We start from the raw sequence: 18,843 nt of genomic DNA, 5'->3' as shown, positions 1-18,843 counted from the left end.
GCTGGTGGTTTTCGCAGTTTCCCGACGTGAAAGCGATCCACCCTGGTGAGCCCACGCACTGCTTTGAGAAAGCTATCTTGCAGCGCTCAGCTTAAAAGTTTTGATGTTGATGATTAATTTTAGCAACTAATGTTATTCATTCTTCTTTTTATATAAACATTGCTCTGAGTAGAACTTGTTGCTGAGCGAGTTAGTTGAGATGTAATGAATACATCATTGCGCTAACAGGAAAATAGAGGCTTAAGAGGGCAAGTAAGAAACGATAGGTCGAGAGCTTAACTTGGACTGATTCTTTTTCTTTATTTTCCTGTTAGCGCAGCAATGTATTCATTAAGCGTTGATCTGCTTTGCTGACTTGAGCTCACTTTCGTATTGGCAGCGACAAACGTTTTGCAGCATTCCGCTGTGTTCAACTGCTAAAGGGTTCATCGCATGGTGAGCTGCCACGATGGTGGCGATTTGGCCGCGTTGACGCTTCATTCCGACGGTGCACGAGAAGCCCAAACGCATGTATTAACAACATATAGGCATAGGTCGTTCCTGCTGCAGAAAAAGAAATATTTTCTCTACCAACCTTGTATCGTAATTTCCCCTTTCTTTCATCGTTCCTGTGTGCCATTATGTTGCGTTTTTTGTTATTCCCTATCGTACTCTAAAACTTCCGTAATAGTGGTTGCAGTATCTGATGTCTTTTGAACTGAAGATGCGCACTGCTTTGGAGCTCGCACGTGCGGCGCATTGCCTGCGTCGCTGTCCGCGCCCGAGTCTGCGGCCGCTCGAGTCTGCGGCGGCCGTGTGCGGCGCCTGGTCGACGACGGTCGAGACGGAGCTGGCTCGCTGAGGCAGAAAGCTACTGCAGCAGAACTGTTAGTTGGGCGAGTTGGTACGAATGGTATGGCGTTGAAGTGGTTTTCAGCGCTCCTAACAAGGTGCAAAAACTGTGCCAAGCTATTTCCAACAAATTAGTCAATAGGGTAAAAAAATGTAGCTGTGGTCTAAAAGACGATCAAAAATTCACTAAATGCGGAATAGGTGTTGTGTACCGGCTTCCATTGACCTGTGGCAACATGTACATAGGGCAAACCGGTCGGTGCATAAACACCCGTCTAAAAGAACATGAACGTTCTCTTGATAAAGAAAATCATTCGCACTTGTCAAACCACTGTAATCTATGCCACTGTGATCCGGTATTTCTCTTAACACTGACATTTTGTTTTCAGATAAAAATAAGCTAACACGTGAAATTACAGAAGCATTTGATACAAAAAAGTGCGCTGAAAGATGCATAAGCCGACCATCGGTTGTAATCACTGAAAATGAATTCGCTTTTTTAAATATTGGTTGAACCTTCTGAATCTGTTTTTTAATCTGTTTCTGTTTTACTGACATTCTCAGCACATGCTCAGCGCTGATAGCTGGGGTATATATGTTCTGTATCTTTCCGAAAATAAGATAGTTGTGAGTAAGCGCGCGTGTATCCCCCCTTCACTGTGTCCTTGTCAATTGTGCGCGCAAAATATTTTACTATGAAGAAAGCTACTGTGATCCAGTGCCAATTTCGTATGCCATTGTGTGCACCTACAATCCCTTAAACATCGTGCTCTAATACATATATATATATATATATATATATATATATATATATATATATATATATATATATATATATATATATATATATATAAATATATATATATATTGTTACGCCCACAAAAGGCGTTACTTTGAAGCCGGGAAGAGTTAGAAGCGATGACCTTGATCAGCTGAGCGCCTGTCGAGATTCAGCCAGCCAGCCACACGTCGTCTTCTTCGTTCACCACTCTTCGGTGCCCCCGCATACTGTTTGTTGAGGCGTGAACCCACTATGCACCTAAGAGCGTCAAATTCGTGAACCCACTATGCACCTAAGAGCGTCACATTTCCCTCCGCGCAGACGAAGCCCGCCGGGCAAGTCAAACAGGCTGTCGAGGAATAACGGGCTTTAAACGGGCGACATGTGAAAGTTCAGTCTTTCGGTTCAGTCTTGTCGGCCATTTGATGTGAGACGCGCTATGCGGTAGGTTAATTCGCTGATGCGCTCCGTAATAACATAGGGTCCAACATAGTGGGCCAGCAGTTTTTCACATAGTCCACGTTTCCTGGTTGGTTTCCAGAGCAACACTAAATCACCAGGGTCATATATCACGTGTCGGCGTCGGCGGTCGCAGCGTGCCTTCGAGCGGTCTTGTGAAACAAGAGTGCGTAAAGAAGCAAGTCGTCGGGCTTCTTCAGCAAGACAGACTGTCTCTGATATACAAAGATTATCGTGGCTGGAAAACGGGAAGATAGTGTCTAGTGTATAACGAGGCGGACGAGCGTAAAGAAGAAAGAAGGGACTGTAGCCCGTAACTTCATGCTTTGAGGTGTTAAATGCGTACGTAATGAAAGGTAGCACGCTGTCCCAGTTCTTATGATCTGACTCGACATACATGGACAGCATGTTAGTAAGAGTTCTGTTCGTGCGTTCCGTAAGGCCATTTGTTTGGGGATGATACGGGGTGGAATGGCGAAACCTTGAAGCACATAGACGAAGCATCTCTTCGACCACGTCTGCAGTGAACTGCCGCCCACGATCGCTGATGATGACTCTGGGAGGTCCATGTCGGAGAATGACAAAACGCAGCAGAAAAATACACACTTCGGTTGCAGTAGCCGATGGTATTGCAGCTGTCTCACAGTAGCGTGTCAAGTGATCGGCACACACGATAATCCAGCGATTCCCATCGGATGAACGCAGGAAAGGACCGAGGAGGTCGATGCCAACTTGCTCAAAGGGAGTGCTGGGGTGTGGCACTGGATGGAGTTGACCAGGAGGAGCACTCGTCGGTCGCTTATAACGTTGATACTCGCTGCAGCTGGACACATACTGGGCGGTCGTCTGGCGCATTTTAGGCCAGTAGAACCTTTCTTGAAGGCGGTAGAGAGTTCGCGCAGAACCCAAATGTCCAGATGTTGGATCGTCATGCATAGCGCGCAAGACGGAGACACGGAGACTCTCCAGGACCACCAGAAGATACCGTGGGCCTGTAGTAGAATAGTTCTTTTTGTAAAGAACCCCATCACGAACACAGAAACGAGTGGATGGTGCTGATTGCCTTGCAGTAATGAGCAGTGGTTCTAAAGTTCTGTCTTTTTGTTGCTCGACCTTGAAGGTATTTATATCAGGAAATCCCGGCTACAGTGATGCGATATAGCAGTCGAAGTTGTCCGCGTCGCAGTCCGTTGTTGGAAGCGGCATGCGCGAGAGGCAGTCAGCGTCGGCGTGTCGGCGGCCGCTTTTATAAGAAACGGTAAAGTTATATTCCTGTAAACGGAGTGTCCAACGCGCAAGCCGGCCCGACGGATCACGGAGATTCACCAGCCAGCAGAGAGAATGATGGTCTGTCACCACAGTGAAGGGGCGCCCGTACAGGTACGGCCGGAAGCGCTGTACTGAGAAAATAACTGCAAGACATTCTTGCTCTGTAACGGTGTAGTTACGCTCGGACTTACTTAAAGAACGACTCGCATAGGCGACGACGTGTTCTTTGGTGTCGACGCGTTTAATAAGGACAGCGCCGATGCCAATACCGCTAGCGTCCGTATGAACTTCTGTGGGAGCCGCATGGTCGAAGTGTCGGAGAATGGGATGAGACGTCAGAGATGAGACTTCAGCTCACGAAAACTATCTTCACATTCAGGAGTCCATTCAAAGGGAACGCCCTTCTGGAGGAGGCATGTCAGCGGATACGCGATGTTGGCAAATCCACGAATAAACCGGCGGAAGTACGAGCAAAGCCCTAGGAAACTGCGTAGCTCTTTTACATGGCGAGGTTGCTTGAAGGCTTCCACCGTAGCAGTCTTCGCTGGATCAGGTCGTATCCCGTCCTTATCCACTAGGTGTCCCAGAACGAGCGTTTGGCGCTCTCCAAAATGGCACTTCTTCGAGTTGAGGACCAAACCCGCTTTGTCCAAGCAGTCTAGCACAAGATTGAGACGTGCGTTGTGCTCACTGAACATGCGCCCGAAAATCACTACATCATCTAGATAGCACATGCATGCTTCCCACTTCAAACCACGCAGGATGTTGTCCATGAAGCGCTCGAAAGTTGCAGGCGCATTACAGAGCCCGAACGGCATCACATTAAATTCAAAAAGTCCATCTGGTGTTACAAATGCCGTTTTCTCCTTGTCTGCCTCGTGCATAGGAACCTGCCACTACCCCGACCTCAAGTCAACAGACGAAAAGTAAGACGCTGATGAGAGGCAGTCGATAGCATCATCAATATGCGGAAGAGGATATACGTCCTTTTTAGGGATGGTATTGAGGCGGCGGTAGTCGACACAAAATCACCATGTACCATCTTTCTTTCTAACCAGGATCACTGGCGCTGCCCACGGACTACAGGATTCTTGGATTACATTCTTATTTAGCATTTCGTGGACGTGGTCATTGATCACCTTGCGTTCCGATGGTGAGACTCTGTATGGTTTCTGTCGCAGTGGTTGGGCAGATCCCGTATCTATGCGATGGTGTATACGAGAAGGAGGAAACAATGGTGGTCCCTCTTGCTGGAAGAAGTCAAACAGTCGGGCATGTTTTAGCAGAATATTCGGTGCCCCCGCATACTGTTTGTTGAGGCGTGAACCCACTATGCACCTAAGAGCGTCACATTCGTGAACCCACTATGCACCTAAGAGCGTCACAATATATATATTACTTGTGTAGAACCTTGCAAGGCCCCTACATGGGCATAGAATCAAATAAGTTAGTTAAAAGGGGTTTAATGGAGTAAAAGCGGCTAAGACTATGCTGCGCCAAACACGAGGTGTTTTAATATCCAATTAATGAAGGAAAAGGCTTTGTTAATAAACTATATTTTATTTAAAAAGTCAGTGTCGTCTAGAAATTTACGGACGTCACATAGTGGTACTAGTACCATTATGTACAGACAATCTAGTAACAACAATATTAATAATAATTAAAAACAAACGCCAGCCAAGTGCACAGCCTAAAAGTTAGAGAAACATAATAGCTGCATATTGCGGTATATGAGTACAATAAAAAAGAACTCTATAAGTTTGTAACAAAGGTATTACATTGCAAGAGAAATGTAGGAAAAATAACACCGAACAGTGAGTGTGATATCAATGGTTAAGAAAGGTTAAGCGAGTTGAGTGAGTGCCTGAATTTTTCACGATCTGCTTCCGCAACTATGTTGTCGGGGAGGCTCTTCCAGAGCCGAACGGCACGGGGAATTTCAGATGAGTTAAATGCTTCTGTTTTGCCATAGTTGCGCATGAAGCAATGATGATTGTGTAATCTGTGCGACGTCTGCGATGATGTTTCTAGGTGTAGGGAGCGTTTATTAGTGTGGTGGGCGTATTTATGAAACAATGACAAAATGGCTATTTCGTGACGATTACTTAGCAGCTGAAGTGAAAGGTGAATCTTTATTTGGCTTACGCTAGAATGGTAGTCATAATTCCGGGAAATGAAACGTGCGGCTCTATTTTTGATTGATTCCATCATGTTAAGTAATTATGGTGGGCAGACCAGACTGGAGCGGCGAACTCAGGTCGAGGGCGAACAAATGTTTGAAATGCCAGTTTGCGGTTAAGTGGAGATGAGTTACGAAGGTTACGTCGCAGGTAACCCAGTGATCGAGAAGCACTGACACATATGGTAGTAACGTCTGGTAATATTTGATGGTAATGTATATATATATATATATACATACAGGGCGTCCCGCGTAACTTGCACCAAACATTAGAAATATGTAAATGCCACGTAGCTGGACAGAACTAAGGTGACGTTCTTTGCCGTCGCTTGGACATGCTCAGAATATATTTTTGCATTCCGCCTTATTAGATAACTATTCTACAATAATAAATTACCTTACCAAATATTATAATTACATGAAAAGTGGCAATGAAAAAATTGTAGAGCAGCATATAAATACTCCTCATACAGCTCTCTGTTGCTACAGAAACGTGAGCTTGATAGAAGCCCGCGAATACAGGCAATGTGCTTCGAGTGGCCAGTGGCGCGGCAAGAAGTTCCTAGAAGCGGTGCGCTTGTAGGAACCTAGATTTGTAACATTTGTTTCACTGGTTGTAATCAAACTTCTTCACCTATAAACAATGACGCGTGCACGCACAAGCATTTTCGCGTACTGCTGTAAAAAGGACCTAGGCAGCAGAGCCACCACATATGCTTCATATGTAGTGTCTTTTTTATGACATGCTGCAAACACTTTCTTTTTTCTTTTATTATAGCATGCTTGTGCCTAATACTTGTGAAAAGTCGCTTTCCAGTGGGCAAATATACTTGTCACTTTTTTGCAATGCACTGTACTAATAATCTTTCCTGTTTCCACGCTTAAACCATTTTAGAAACTTCTTACAAGTAAAGTACTTTCAAGCGAGCGCAGCATACCGATTATCCTGAATGTAATCCAAGTGCCGGCTCCGTACATGTCGCCGATTCGGAGAATACTCCATTTGGTTTTGTAATAGGGGTGTGCACGAATAAGCACTGTTTATAATGTTCGCCAAAATTTTTATGACATAGCAAGATCCCTTCACACATCAGTACCGGGCTCATTTTTTCAGCGCAGTCATTCGCTTCAGCATGATAAAGCCTTAAATGAGAGAATGTGGAAAAAGCGATTTACGCAATATTGCACGTTGTTCCGAATTTGAGAACGTGTAGAATTCTTTTAAAAATTTTGTTGGTTTCATATAATTTGTGAATAGTTTGCAAACACAAGTTTTACTCAATAGTCAATTCGGTTTCGTTTCACAAGAGCGATGCTCCCACCACGTTGCACGCTCCTATGCCACCACGCGCACTTCTTCCAACTGAACTTCATTATAACCATAAAATTTATTTCTTCATTTATAAACAATAATACATTAATTTATATAATGTAAAGACCGAAATATTACAGAATATAAGGTCCAATAGTATAACTAAAACGGGACGAACTATCAATGATGAGTTCTTCATGAATATAGTACAGAAAACTAATGAAGGGAAAATCAGACATCCACCCATTCGTAGCAATTTCTACAAAAGAAACCCATACGGGTTCCTCGAAAGAAAAGCCTCAAAGTTGAAGAAAAATTCGTCCTGGTCCGGGACTTGAACCCGGGACCACCGCCTTTTCAGGGCAGCCGCTCTACCATCTGAGCTAACCAGGCTTTTTTTTTTCTTTCTTTCATGGTATTTATTATAGTTGCATTCAACCATTCAACCAGACGTTCACCAGTTCTGCATAGTCAGAGAATGGAGGGCACAATGAAAGTCACACACAGAAAAGGTAGCGTTCATACTGTGAGTAGAAACGTTCGTGTCACTTTAGAAGGGTGGCAAGGATAAGCACCTCAACAAAATAGGGTACCAGTCCGGTTGTACACCGAGTCCATCATAAACCGGCTTTAGGTGTAGTGTCATTTGGATGAAATTTGCTCTTGTAGGTACAACCGTTTCGGCGTTGCGGTCCATCGTTCGCGTTTTCCACAAACTGTGCATTCCCATTACAAAAAACATATCGAAAGGCGCACTATTATCAGAGGTTGGTAGCAGGTATCGCACAGTATGAGCGTTAATCTCAAAGTCTTTCTTTAAAGTCCGTTGGAGGACATCCCAAAATAGGATGGCGTCGGTGCAGTTAATAAAACAATGTTCAATTGTCTATGGTACATCACAAAGGCGACAGTTAACAGAAGAGACAAAGATACCCTTTTTTTGTAGCCATGTTTTAACCGGTATGGTTTCACTATGAACTTTATAAAAGAATGTTTTGCAGCAAGGGGATAAATACATTTTGCGAAGTCGCTTTAGCACATCGTGGCCTGGCAATTTAATGTATATTTATCGGTAAAGTGGAGGCGGAAATAGCATGGATATTAAGTCTTTGTACAACGTTTTGCGCGACACAGAATACAAGTATTCAGTGGAAAACCGAACTGCCAGGAAACGAACTGCCAAGTAAACTTCTTGCATGAACCCCCACAAGCATAAGCGCGAAGAAAAACTTGAAGAAACAACTAAATCAGGTAACGCATTAACAAGTGTGACTTGCATGTGTGAACGAATTACAGGATGGGAAGTATCGCGAAAATAGAAGAAACGAGACACTATTTGCCGCACATAAAGATGTACTAAGCCCAGCCCACCTTCACTAACAGGCCTAAAGATATTGTCGCGCCTCATGGGCTCAAAAGTTGAAGACCATACGAAGGTTGCAAAGATACGGTGAAAGCGTTGGATGTATAGCCTAGCACAATGGATAACTTGCAATACATAGAAAATTTTTGTTGCCAAGAACTTATTGCAGGCTTCGGCTTTCCCGAAAATAGAAAGTCGTTGTGGAACGAATGTCTGGGCGTAACTTTGCAGTACCGAAGCCCGTTCTTTCCAATAGTGTGCGCTTAATTTTAGATGCGTCTAGCGGCACGCCAAGATACTTTGGCGGGACATCAGTCCACTTAACGCCTGCAAACTGTTCTGGTGTATAGCACCATGAGCCAAACCATAAGCCTAAACTTTTTGAGGAGTTCATTCGCGCTCCTGATACGCTGCCGAATTCTTCTATTTTCGATACTACTTTTTCAACACTGGACTTATCCGTGCAGAAGAACGCTAGATCATCTGCATAAGCTAAGACTTTAACTTCATTACCTAGTATATTGAAGCCATGGATGTTACTCGACTGAATTACGCTTAAGCATAGCGGTTCCAGGTAAAGGGCGAATAGTAGTGGGGACATCGTGCAGCCTTGTTTTACTGATGAGCAAATAGAAATGGGTTCGGAGAGTTGGCCATTAATAACTAAACGAGTAGTACAACAGGTGTAGCAAAGCCTAACGCCTTTAAGCACAATGGAGCCAACATTGACATGCTCCAGAAGGGAAAATAAATAGGAGTGACTGACACGATCAAAAGCTTTAGCAAGGTCTACCTGGAGTATCGCAAGCTGCTCAGTGGAACCATAACAGTATTGAAGTAGGGCACGGACGATATGTATGTTGGTTTGAATTGATCGGCCCCTGATTCCACATGTCTGATGGGAACCAATTAGAATTGACATCGCAAATTGCAATCTATTAGATAGAACTTTCGCAAAAATTTTGTAATCCACGTTTGACAATGTGATCGGTCGATAGCCTTCAACGGAACGCAGTTTCTCTTTATCTGAACTTTTGGGAATTAAAACTGTGTGGGTTTTGCAAAAAGACTGCGGAAGGGCGTCAATCTCAAAACTTGAAATAAAAATATCCAATAATATGGGGCTGATAATTGATTTGAAAGCTTTGTAAAATTCACTTGAAAGTCCATCGGGGCCGGATGTTTCCGACAAAGGCAGCTGATCAATAGCTAGCTCAATTTCTTGAATCGTAAGGCTGATGACTGCACTGTCATCATCCTGTAATGTTTTGACAAGAGATACAAAACTCTCTAAAACTTTTGCGTCGTGATCGTCCGGAGGGGCACTAAACAACATAGTGTAGAAAGTTTCGAACTGAGAAATTATGTCATTAGTATTTGTTACAAGACTACCTTCGGAGTATATTTCAGGAATTACTTTGGAAATACCGTGACGTCGCTCGTGAAGTAAAGCTTGACGTGTTGGTTGCTCAGATTGCAGAACACGCCTGTTTCGAGATCGAATTCGCGCACCTCTGTAACGTAGCGCGTCATACTTTTGTAACTCACATTTAATGTTTTCTATGTCAGCAATGTAAGTGCCTGGCATTTCGCATTCAATCTCATAAAGGCTACATAGGCTCTTAAGAAGTGTTTTTTCTTCATTCTTTCTATAGAATGATTTCACCGATCCAATTTCAATAGCCACTGTACGAACCTCTTGTTTAAAGAGTTCCCAAGCAGCAAATAATGGCAAGTCACTAGAAAGAGAATTGGTTAGAGCCATGCGCACGCGATTAATAAATTCCTGATCATTTAGGAGCACAGAGTTAAGCTTCCAGAGTGCCCACTGTGGTCGGAAATTAGTTACAAATTTTTCACCAATGTTTGCGATAACCATACAATGATCAGAGAATGAAACGGGGATAGTAATGCAGGATAGTCTTCGAGAGAGGAGCGATGAAGAAACATAAACCCGATCAAGGCGGGCGTAGGAATGACCTTGAATTCTTGTATAAGAGCGAGCTCCCTGTCCCGACACTCCTATATCAACGAGCCCTGCATTTTCTATTATGTTAGACAAAATTTCACCACTCCTGTCCCGCTGAGTGTTAATGCCGCTTCGATCGTTGGGATCACATACACAATTGAAATCTCCCATTAAAACAATGCAGCGATCACAGTCCAATAGACTAGACACAGTATCAAATAAAAGAGTTCGTTTTGCAGCGTCATTAAATGCATAGACGAAGTCGGATTTGTCGACAACACACGAAGCAAAGGCAAGAGTATGACGTAATAGTTCTGCGGAAACCCGCAAGTTGGAGAGAAGTAATTAATAAGGGGAAAATCAGACATCCACCCAATTTTCCCTTTATTAATTACTTCTCTCCACCTTGCGGGTTTCCGCAGAACTACTACGTCAGTACAGAAAAATACACTGATACTGCAGAACAATTTTTACAGTTTCTAGATATCCGCCCCACACAAGCCACCGATAGCTTCCCTTTAGCAGAAAGGCTGATCTTAACTGGAAGGCTAATGCAGATTTTGTGCACGCATTTCCCGACAGTGGTGCTATTCATATGATTGCTTCATAAGTAGATATCACATCTCGGCTTCAACTTCGCAGTCGCAACTTGCGCCCTCATGAAAAGTGATAAAATGATAATTTACGGATTTTTTTCAATTGGCTACGTGAGTGTAGTGGTTTGTGGTGTAAGTAATTTTCGCCTGTTTAAGAAATGAACCCGTAAAGGAGAGAATGCGTCAAACTTTTCTTCGTGTTGTTTTGATATAACCTAATTAAAAAGAATTCACGCAGAAACTCCCCTGGGAGTTGTCTAAGTATGCGTAAGCATTGTTCCACTTTCTCATCTTTACACAGCCTGGTGTCATTATCAACGTTATGAAAGTTGATCAGGCCAGCACCAACGGCAGCGGTGGCACGAACTGGTTCGGACGGAGCGAAAGGAGCACTGATGACGCAAGCAAAGTACTGCAGCTGGCGGCACCAAGTGCGCTGATGACGTTCCGATATACGTAAGCCGTCATCGCTCTGTAGCGCCTCATCCATCTGCGCCGACCATTATGAGCCACGAACACGTGTGCTCCGGAGGCGGCTTCATATGGCAACGCAGCGTGGACTGTAGCTTGAAAGACATCTGCGATGCCGCGAAAGGGTGCCTCTACGCGCTGAGTTCCGCTGAGTTCACGTTGAAGAGAGAAGGCGATCTGCGACATCTCCGCGCTGGAGGCAGCGCGAACTCGTTCACCGCCGCCTCGAAAGCGGTCGTCTGTTTGCGGGGCGGAGGGCTTTCTCGTTGGCCAAGCATAGAAACGCATTTAAATATAGCAGACAGGTATACTTAAAGAGGCGTATTACGCGAACGTTAGGGACAAACGCTGGGCAAAAAGAAGAAAAATGTCAGTTTCGCCCCATGGAGAATTAGTAAAAGCGATAGCAAAGTTTCACATTGCGACGAAGGTGTCGCACAATGCTGGCGCGATGAAAAGCGTGTCAGTGGCGTAGCATGAGTCACGCCGCAAGAGCCAAGGAAATGCGACGGCCAGCGTCCAAAGAAACAATGACATATCTTTAGCTGCACCGCGGTGCACACAGCTGCTGTGCGTGTACCGCCTATGCGCGCGCAATGCCCGCACCAGCTCTTCAGGCACAGCCCACTGAGCCACGTTACCTCGTCGCTCTCGGAGCCAAGCCCACTTCGCGCCTTCCTCCACGCCTGGCCGCGCATGTAACGCCGATGGCAGGGAAGCAAGACAACGGCGATTCCAATGCCAACGGCGACGGGGCAAATGCACCAAGAGCGTCCGAATAATTGATATCGCACTAAAACGACTGGAATTTCAATGATGGTGACGACAAAATGTATTTATTGAGGGACGGCTCCAAGGCCTATTTCGATAAAAAAATACTGCATATAGAAACAAGGCAATGTCAGGCGGTGTTCGCGGCCGAAATGCCTCTGCGATGGGCTTCAAGGATGGGTCCATGCGTACCTATTTTCGCGACTCAGCAGTTATGTCAGCCGACTCGAACACCAGAGCGAAAGAAAACAATATATTAATGGATTGCAAAAACCACAAAACTCCTGCAACAATCCCGCTCGGAAACATGCTGAGCAGAAGAAAGGTGCGCACCGCAAGGAAAGTCAACGAGAGGAAGAAGCTCTGGTAACCATAGTAACCCCGCCGTCGCGAGTGAGTGTCGTCAACGCTGAGTAACGCGGGGCGGTCACGCCAGTTCCGCGTTTGCATGGTTGAACGCACGCCTGGCGCCCCAGAGCAGATCAATGCACGCGGAGGAGCGTGAAACGTTTCCGATGTGCAGCATGATTGCGGGCCTTTGACCGGCGCGAGAATCCGCGCCCCGTGCAACGGCATCGTACAAGTGAGAGAGCGAAAACATCTTTAATGAGTCTACAGATGGCTTGATTTGCACAACGGCTCCATGTTAGCAGTTATCGTTCTTGCCCGTTGTTTGGAATAGGCCATGCTTCAGAAGTATACTTGAGCCTTAATTAGGCGTAAACGATGGGCATAATCTGAGCCAAAAATAATACTTATGCTTTCTGCTTATCTACTGACCAACCAAGTTACACAGACGCTTGGGGAACGCGGGCAACGTGCAAGCCTATGTGTGCCCTTTCTCTGCATGGCACGTAGAATGCTTTAAAAATGCTTTGATTGTGTCTTCTGGCTTCCCGTGGGGTATTCTTTATTCTCTTTGTTTTAAGTCCGTTTCTCTGTTATTGTAAAGAGTAAAGTACCACTGGAATAAATGGTTAGGCACTGTAAGCAAATGCACAGTATTATTTCAAGCAGTTTTAGAATGTGCTAGTCACACTATTCATTTTTCCCTTATCCTCCTTCCTCTTCTGGAGTCTCCTCGGCAGGCCACGATCACGCCTACGACTTGTTCCGCCCGGCGCTTGATGGCCACTTCGGGCTCGGTCGACTCTTGGGTGCCTCGATGTCAGCGCCACTCCCGCCGGGTGGTGACACCCTTTGACAAGGCCCGCACCACGCCTTGTGGTGCAGGAGTTGCTGCAACGGCCGTACATGTGCGTGTCAGTGCGCCGCGCTCGATCGTGTTTCCACGTTGGTGGTCGTAATTTCCACATTGCTGCGGACATGTTTGCCAAGTTGACTTTCCGGGCTCGCGACAGGAGATGAAAGATGCTTGACGATTTTATCGCTAAATATAACCGTCATGCCCGTTTGATCCGCCCCATTGTGCACCAGCCAAACGGAAAAACGACACACATTTCCTATACAGACTGTTTCGCTTAACTTGGGCCAAACATTAAAAATATGCAAATCCTACGTAGCTGGACCGAACCATCGTAATGTTGCTCGCCGTCGCTTGGAGATATTCAGATTATCGGCCCTACAACGTAAAACTATTCCAATATGTTTCTATTCCAATCTCCTGACGTCAAATTTGCGTAACCACCGACTCAAGCACCGGGCGGTCACCCGCAGTGTTGTCTGAACAGACCAATCAAACGCTCTCCTCGTTCATAGGAGGTCACTTTTGTTTGCTTGAAAAACGAATAACATTGCCTACACTGAGAGGCTTGTCGTATCTAATTGGCTGACAGGAAGCGAGGAGAACGCTCAAGTGGAGAGGGATTCACTGGGGCAGAGCCAGTGCACTGAAAATCGATAACCGGATGAAGAGGGTGGTGCCGGCGTCTGCGATTGGTCGGCTTTCCCTTACTTAGCTTCTGGTGGCTGGTCGAAAATCACGCCGGCATGCAACGGAAGCTTAAGAATGACGCTAAAACTGACCCTCAGCGAAGAAGAGTTGGCAGAATGAGGTGGTAAACGTGCCGAAAAGGCTCGAAAACGTTACACGGCCACGCAAGAAGTTTTATTATACGTAAGTGCACTCATGCTCTCCGGCAGGTGCGAGTAGCCAGCGTCTCAGCGATCGGCGGCAGCCATCTTTTATTCCTTTCAGAACGGGGCAGCCTGCGGCTATTCCGAAGAAAATTCAGTTTTGTTCGGCATATTAATGCATCTTTATCGCGTACACGTCACTTTGACGCAGTGAGTTTGTGCGGTTTTGTGACGTCGCGAGACAGGCAGGTGAAGTGGGTGCAGCCCGAAAACTTTTTACCTATAGCCGAGGGCTAATGGCGAAAAGGGGTCGAATCAGAAATAACTGTTTTTCTTTTTTCTGTCAAATCATGCATAATCAGTGAGTGCACATCATATCAGATGGGGATGTATCACGGTTTTCGTGACGTCGCGTGACAGACACGCGAAGTGGGCATGGTCGAAAAAAGTTGTTGACGAATCGTGGAGGGCTGACAGCAGAAATGGAATAGAAAAGTTTGGAATAGTTTTACGTTATAGCGCCCTATTCTTGCATTACACCTAGGGCGCTATAAAGTAAAGATATTCCAAACTTTTCTATTCGAATTCTGCTATCAGCCCTGCGCGATTGGGCAAAAACTTTTTGTCACCACCCCCACTTCACTTGTCTGTCACGCGACGTCACAAAAACCGCGATACCTCTCCATCTGATATGATGCGTACACACTGATTATGCATGATTGGGCCGAAAAAAGAAAAACAGTTATTTCTTTTTCGACACCTTTTCGCTATTGGCCCCCGGCTATTTGTCAAGAGTTTTCGATCTGCACCCACTTCACCTGCCTGTCACGCGACGTCACAAAACCGCGAAATCTCACCGCGTCAAAGTGACGTGCACACATTAAAAATGCATTAATATGCCGACCAAATTGAATTTTCTTCTGAATAGCCGCAGGCTGCCCCGTTCCGAAGGGAATAAAAGATGGCTGCCGCCGATCGCTCAGGCGCTGGATGCTGGAATCTGCCGGAGAGCCTGTGTTTATTTGCGTATAATAAAACTTATTGTGTGGCCATGTAACGTTTTCGAGCACTTTCGGCACGTTTACAACCTCATTCTGCCAGCTCTTCCTTGCTGAGGATCCGTTTTAGCGCCACTCTTAAGGTTCCATTGCATGCCGCCGCGACTTTCAACGAGCCACCGCAAGCTAAGTAAGGGAAAGCGGACCAATCGCAGACGCCGGCACCACCCTCTTCGTCCGGTTATCGATTTTCAGTGTACTGGCTATGCCCCATCGTATCCCTTTCCACTTGAGCCTGCTCCTCGCCTCTTGTCACCCAATTAGATATGAGAAACCGCTCAGTGTAGGCTATCTTATTCGTTTTTCAAGCAAACAAAAGTGACCTCCTATGAACGAGGACAGCGTTTGATTGGTCTGTTCAGACAACTCTGTGGGTGCTTGCGTCAGTGGCTACGCAAATTTGACGTCAGGAGATTGGAATAAAAACATATTGGAATAGTTTTACGTTATATGACCCCTAATTAGATAATTAGTCTGAGGTAATTGGTCAACTTGTCAATTATTATAGTTGATGTGTCACAGAAGATTCTAGGGCAACATGAAAATCTCCTGATACAGCTTTCAGTGGCTCAATACGTGCTACATAAAAGTGTTTTTTTAGAGCGTGAAAGAAATGCATACAAAATTGCCGCTCGAAGCACTTTGCGCGTATTCGCAAAGCTGGTGTTATGCATTATGGAGCCAAAGGAAGCATTGCTGCATTATGAGGCACGCTGTGGTCGGGGAATGCACATTAATTTTGACCACCAAGTGTTTTTCCCGATCGCTCAAACACGTTTGTGGAGCACGTATATAAATGTGGAAATATAATAAAAAGCTTTATCTAGAGCTTCTAATGTCGCTCTAAAGCTTTCTCGTTGACACTTTTCATTTAAATATAATAATTGAGAAGATAATGAATTAAACATGACTAATTATGTATTGAAATGGAATACAACAAAATAATTTCAGTATCTTGCAGCGACGACAAAGAACATTATTTTCATTCTGTCCACCTACGTGGCAATCGCGTATTTTGAATATTTGACCAAATTTAAGTGGAACACCCTGTATTTCCCCGAGACCCAGAATGAAACAAAATGTCGACAAGAACCTTGTTCATCTGAGCCGTGATTTTTGAGTTGATGTTTTCGCGTGAAACGGTCTCGGGAAATTTTCTGATGCACTAGGCGTTTGCCGTCCAATCCAATTCGTTCAATCGAGGTGACGAGAAGCCTGCTCAAAATAAATGTATCATATCCAACAATCCAATACACTGAGCGTGCCAATGTCAGGAAAATGTCCTTGGACAGTTTTGTCTTGTCATGGGTCAGCATTTATACTTGCGCTGATTGTACCAGCCAGATGTAACGAGGAAGACAGAATATGAAAGTAAAACCACAGCAGGCGTAAACTTAAAGCCATCTGCTTCGATGTTCATAATAGGCTTATAAATTTGAGCTTTGCTTTGCCAATGCTCTCGTGTTTTTGTACATGGCCTCCTGTGGCTTCGGGCAGCCTGAACGTTTTGGCGAGCTGTCTTTAGCTACACTTGGGTTTTCAGGTTGGTTGCTTTTACTGAAGTGACAGCTATACGGGGTGACCACTGCCAAGTTATCCGGAATGTTTAAATATCGCCATAGGCCGATAGCAGGCTTCTAGTCCTTGAGCTGGATTATTCGAAATGTCGGACAGTAATAGCCCGAGAAATCAAAACACGTATTCCAACATTGACAACCATTCGCTAATTAGCTTCATACTTAATTAACTTACGGTACATATTCCAATTTACGAATAGTAGGCTAGATAGGAAAGACGTATCCAATTGTAATGAATCTCCACGATGAGCCCCAGTTTCGAGATATTTCCCAAAGTGTGATACTAAATACATGGGCGTTCCAGTGAGTTTGTGTTTCGATGCACAAAATAGCATTTTGTTAAAAATTTAAATGGAACAGCAGGGCATTTTTATGTCTAGTTTGAGGGCGCACATCTCCAATCTGGTGTAAGTCTGGAAATTCCTTCGAAGTGGATACGCCTTGCAAACTAACCTGCTACAATTCGCAAATTGCAATATGTGCCGTAATGTTATTAATAAAAAAGTTCATTAGCGGTTGGTGACTTTGTTGCCTTGTGAGGCAGCGAACGTAGTCGCAAGATTTACGGCGAATGACGCGGAAGACTACGGGAAAGTAAAGGCGACGCTGTTGAGGAGGTACCGAATTTCCCCGGAAGCATTTAGGCAGCAAGCAATTCAGAGAAGCGAACAAAAAGAGCGACGAGGGCTACTCAGAGTTTGCGTACGGGTTGAAAACAAACCTTGTTGAGATGCTTAAGGGTGCCGAAGTCTACGAAAGTAGATACAAAATTATAGAGTGCATTTGTCTCGAATAATTCTGCCGCAGCATTCCACAGTCAGTGAGGTTTTGGGTGCAGGCAGAGATGCCGTAGACACGGTAGATAAGGAGGCTTGGCTAGATGAAGAGTAAATGTTGCGACGAAAACTAACTACCGACGACGAGCGTTCAAATGGAAGGGATAATCCGAGACGGTATATCTACCACAGAAAACAGATACCAGTAAAAGCTACCGAGAGGGCCGAGTCAATGAAGAAGCTCTTGAAGGGAACAAAGATAAAGGAGCTAGCAGGCCTCCGGAGAAGGGCACAAAGAAGGTTGATACGCGAGAGTTCGAGAAGAGGTGGACCGGTTCGATGTTATCAGTGCCAGGGCCTAGGTCACTATGCCTCGGATTGAAAAAAAAAAGCCGGTAGTGCTTTCCCACGTGGGCGGAAGCGACGAAAGCTTGGAGCTTCTCCTTCCATACTTCCAGGAGCTACGGATAAGCGGAAAACCTGTAAGGTATTAAGGGACAGGGGAGCAACCACGGACTTGTAGTCGGATACAACTTTAGAAAAAACGAAGAGGCACCGCCCAGATGACCGGAGCGCGACGTCCGATTGCCTCCGCGACTAAAATAATCCCGCTCAAGAAATCGTGCTTCTCAAACGCACAATTCTCATAATAAATAAAGACTTTTGTATTTTGATGACTGGTTTAGTAGAGCTCTGCTGTGCTACAGCAAATGCCGGATCGCGACAGAAGAATAACCCTGTGCCTTCCACAACGCTGCCCGTCGTCTGCTCTTTAGCGTCATTGCAAGTGAAAAAAGTAGAAAGAGCAGCTCTGCATGGCGTTCGCACTTGTTTACATGTACACGGCACATTTACTACTCCTGTTTCCAGCTTCAAATTAATCAGTTGCTATTGAACAAGTACTTATATAAAACTATGCATCTATCGCAACCATTACACACTCAAGATGCTCGGTGTCAGCTAAAGCACAGTGTTCAAGAGGAGGGAGGTCAAAGCTTCGCATATTTCGGGTGGCAAACTGTCGACGCCCTCGCGAAAGTGCCCACGAAATGCGGAGAAAAGAAGACGCAGCACGAAGTATGACACGTTGCGCGCGCCGAGGTCCTGTGCACGATTTCTTTCACCGCAACTAGATACCGACGGTCGAGAAGATCACTAACGAGTTCTCGAAGCGTATATGGTGTGATGTTTGTGCGCTGGGATTTCCTTGATGGAAGGCCAGTGCTATGGTGTGTCGACCGTTGAGGAAGCATCCATCCCCGCATGGTGCCTGCTTCGGGCACACGACTACGTTCACGGCTCGGGTTTCCCCGCCGCTGCACGGCGTCCACTACGGAAGCGGCCACCGGGTCACGGACTGCTATTCGGCCCCTTCCCGTGCCGGCAGCAGTGAA

General features: G+C 45.4%; 1 protein-coding gene and 1 non-coding gene across 3 annotated transcripts in view; both read right to left on the bottom strand.

The window, feature by feature from the left end:
- LOC142576766 (innexin inx2-like) overlaps nt 1–18,843 on the bottom strand; it is a 199,959-nt gene that overhangs the window by 56,546 nt on the left and 124,570 nt on the right. The gene's annotated exons all lie outside the window — the stretch shown is intronic.
- On the bottom strand, nt 7,150–7,224 carry TRNAF-GAA (transfer RNA phenylalanine (anticodon GAA)). Its single transcript has one exon. It is a non-coding gene; the product is annotated as a tRNA-Phe (tRNA).

This window comes from Dermacentor variabilis, chromosome 3 (genome assembly GCF_050947875.1).
Source record: "Dermacentor variabilis isolate Ectoservices chromosome 3, ASM5094787v1, whole genome shotgun sequence".
Lineage (NCBI taxonomy): Eukaryota > Metazoa > Arthropoda > Arachnida > Ixodida > Ixodidae > Dermacentor > Dermacentor variabilis.
This window is presented reverse-complemented; position numbering and strand designations above follow the sequence as displayed.